Raw genomic sequence first — 3,978 nt, forward strand, 5'->3', positions numbered from 1 at the left:
GATGTACATCTGAATTTTTGGTGTTCTGGATCCCCATTGCTCCCTTTGCAAGCCTCCTCCTGAGGGGCCAGRGACACGGGGGCTGAGAAAGTCACTGATCCCTGCAGTGCCTTTGCAGAAGGTACAGGGCTGACYCCTGACTGGCTACAGCAGGGCCACCAGACCGTTCTCTTGCTGTTGCCACCCAGGGCATTTTCACAGCTTCTTCTCACAGTCATGTTTACTTCTCTTCCAAAGACAGGAACTGGCTAGYTGYYTTYTCCYRAATCTTCTGCCAGATTCCCTTTCTMATCTGGATGTTTTRTGTCCTTTTTCTCCCCTCCTSTTCAGSCMWCTGCATYCTTTGACCATCCCAGCAGCACCTTTGCCTCTCCATCCAGGACTCTGCATTTCCCTGTGTTCAGCCTCACAATATTCCTGTCAGCCCATTTCTGCAGTGTCTSCAGGTCCTTCCAAATGGTGGCACCAATGCCTGCCCCATCAGCCACTCCACCCAGTTTTGTGTTTTCTTCATCTCCCTGACCCACTCAGCTGCAGGGGAAGCCGTGACCGCAGCCAAGGCTCAGGTTCAGCCCTGGGTCCCACTCCCAGCCCTGTCAAGGGGAACAGCCAGGTTACAGCAAATCTGTGTCTCTGCTGCTCCAAAAAGCACCCCCAGTGCAGAGAAGGARGGCAGAAACTGTGCTCCAGAAGGCCACGTCCCTGGCCCACCAGGGGCCTGAGAGCTGCTATTTATTTTGCCTTGTGCAACTTGAACCATTTTAATYCTGCCTGCCCTGCACAGCATATGGATGAAGGCTGTTTGTGCAATTATTGTTCCATAACCTAATTCTGCAGAACGTGGCTCTAATCTACATYGTGTCTCCTTCCCACTGCTCTGACATTGCAGAAAGGGACAGGCACTTCAATGCACTTCAAGAATCTTTGGTCCAGAAAATACAGTAAAGGAAATCAAAATGACTTCCAGAAGTTTGTATTTCCTTTAATTGCAGTTGTTTCTTCTTTCTTCTCACACGTTACTTTTGTGACTTTTTTTCATCCTAGCCGATCTCGTATCACTCCCCACAAGCTTTCTGCATATAAGGCAGGTGAGGCAAATTTAGAAATGCATCCTTCCAAAATTTGTCACAGTCCAATTCTTTCACTACATTTTCCATTTCAAGCCCAAAATACTCTAATTTGAGAAGCTGAGTCTGTGATGGTTACGGTGATGACAGACCAGAACAACTGATGTATTTTTTTTGTCCTGACATCCCATTCCATTCTGATTAAAGAAAAGCATTCAAATTGCCTTGAAATATACACTTTGATATTCCAGCTTCGCTGTTTATACATTGATATAGTAATACTGAAATGCTTTACAATAATTTCTAAGTCTTTATTTTCTGCTTAACAACATGGGCCTCATATTAAACAGTTTCAAGTGTATTTGAGAGACAAAAGGTGACAGAACTGGTAATTACCTCATTTCTCATTGAAGATGACTTAGTACCCGAGGGACCGATATTAGAATAAATATTCTATCTCCTGTTTATTAACCTTTGTTCTTGAAAATGGTGAATGAGTGCTGATAAAACCATCATTATTGTGACTGCCTCAGGAGCTGCCACCCAGTCTCTAATATGATTTGGAGTCACCTTACCAAAAACAAATAGAACTTGACTGTGTGATGCTCCAGACTATTTGTAACAAGTCCTTTGAACTTAAATATACAGACAATATCAGCTGATGTTTCACTAATATGAGTGGAAGCTGCTATGTAAGATTATATATGCAAAGACAACATATATAACTTAGATAGCATATATATGACATATGTAAGATTTGTAGCATATATAAGATATATGTGCTGCAGTGAATCAAATGCAGAAATAGATGGAGTCCCTAAGTTACCTTGGATAATGTTTATTTTGGAGGGTAAACTCTCTTTTGTTAAGGAACGCAAGCTTTCATATGCTCTATGAGAACTGTCATCTGTCTTGTTTCCAACAGAAGCCAGAACATGTTGSTTCAAAAGAAAATTCCTAAAATCCTAAATTTGTCTGCTATAGAGCAACTTATTCACTCCTATCTGAGACRTATGTCCCGAAGCAGAGTTTATACTGCTTCAGTAACTGATAATTTAAAATCTGGCAATTTCCTTCCAATGCCAGAACTAGTGAAATATTATTAATTCACCTGAAGAACCTTTGAAGAAACAGAACAAACAATGAGGAAATAAAATAGCATTGGCTTAATAACAAATTGGGACTGTGCCTTGATGGAGAGCAGTAAGTTGTGAAATATCTGACTGCTATCATGTAATTTTGGGCAAGTTTGGTAGGACTCAGTTCAGTAAGCATAAGAAACAAGGTAACAAATCAAAAACTCTTAATGGGTTCAATTACCATCCTCAATGTAAATTAACTCAGTTGGATTTATTACCCTTGTGCATATTAATATTTTCAGGCTCAGTGACTAAACAAGTAAGTCCATATAGCACTTCACATAAAACTTCAATTTTTTTTTCCAATCCAGAAAAGCAAAGAATCCAATGTCCTGTAAGGATTTCAAAACCATCAAAAAGATCTAGGGCTGAATTTTGCCGTGGATGCCAGTCATGGGCACTGGAATTATTTTAGTCATTGCCTGTCAAATAAGCCATGACCATGGACACCAGACAGTGGATGATCTGAATCACTCAAGTTTCTAAGCAGTGCTGGAGGGAGGGATAGAATATGGTTCTCTGATGCCCAGAATCTACCAGCAGTAATGGATCTGGGCAACAGSAACTTTTCACTGGCATTTAAAAATCTCTAGAGAAAAAAAAATCTGTCATTTATACAGCATCTTTATTTTTTGCTATAAAGATTCCCAGGGATGATGACAACCATTTTTGATAAGAACTGGAAGATATACTTAAAAGTTAGCTACACTGATTGCTTTTTACCTTTTAACTTCCCTGCCTGATGGTCACACTGACAGGTTTGACACTTTATTTAGTGGGGATTGGTATTAAKATCACCTTGGCTAGACATTTGACACCTACTTCACCTTATTATTTTCCTATGCATCTYCTCCAACGGCTGATACATTTCCAATAACATTTGTTGCCAGTAGAACCCACTGGAGCACAAAATGACAGATGAGAACATGAAGACTTCCAGCTATCTGTTATCAAGCTCAGTACTCATGAGTGATATGTGAAGCCATGCCACGGGCAGGCAACCAGGACATTTGCTGAAGTCCCTCAAAATTATACATGTTATCGAGTTTGGAAGGGAGTGCTCAGCTGCCCTGRCTTATCACTAACTGAAGATTACACAGTGTGAATCAAAACACAATCAATCCTACACTGCTCTGCTYGAGAGCCCTGGCCAGTTATTTAGGACTGCAGAATCTCAGTTTTGCTGTATATGACAGGTATGCAACTGAAATGTGCTCAGTCTGATTTCAAGTGAAAKAAAAAACAACACAGTGGGAAATATGTGGCAAGAGAAGGAAGTCCATGTCTCACCTTTTATAAATGAGCACTTCAGCCGTGGGCTAAAGAGTCTTTATCAAGTTTAGGGAACATTTTACAGTTCTGTGAGATGTTGAGTGAGCAGCTCTGACAGGTGAGATCATAAATGATGCAGCTGGGTGAGTCCAATCGGTCATGGATACTCGAGGAGCAAGATCCTGCTCTTCAGCACCTTTGTCCTCCTTTTTTCCCCATTCCAGGAGAAACTAAATGAACAAACCAAGGTGAATGTCTKCTGCTTTGTGAACTGTAGCAGTGTTCTGTGTGGTCAGAAAGCCACCACAGCTGGCACAGAGAAAAGGGCAGGACTGCACAGGTGGCACTGGGTTTTTAGATGCCACCACAAGGCAGAGTCCTGTCTCGGACACCCCATCCTGGTTTTGAGCCTGTTCATGACACAGTGATGGTCACATCTCCTCAGGCAAAGGTAGGATCTGAATCTGTGCTTTCTGCAGCCCAGGTGAGTGCCCCACCCA

Source organism: Malurus melanocephalus, unplaced genomic scaffold (genome assembly GCF_030028575.1).
Source record: "Malurus melanocephalus ecotype Western Australia unplaced genomic scaffold, MMel_1.1 scaffold_4, whole genome shotgun sequence".
In the NCBI taxonomy this organism is placed as follows: Eukaryota; Metazoa; Chordata; class Aves; order Passeriformes; family Maluridae; genus Malurus; species Malurus melanocephalus.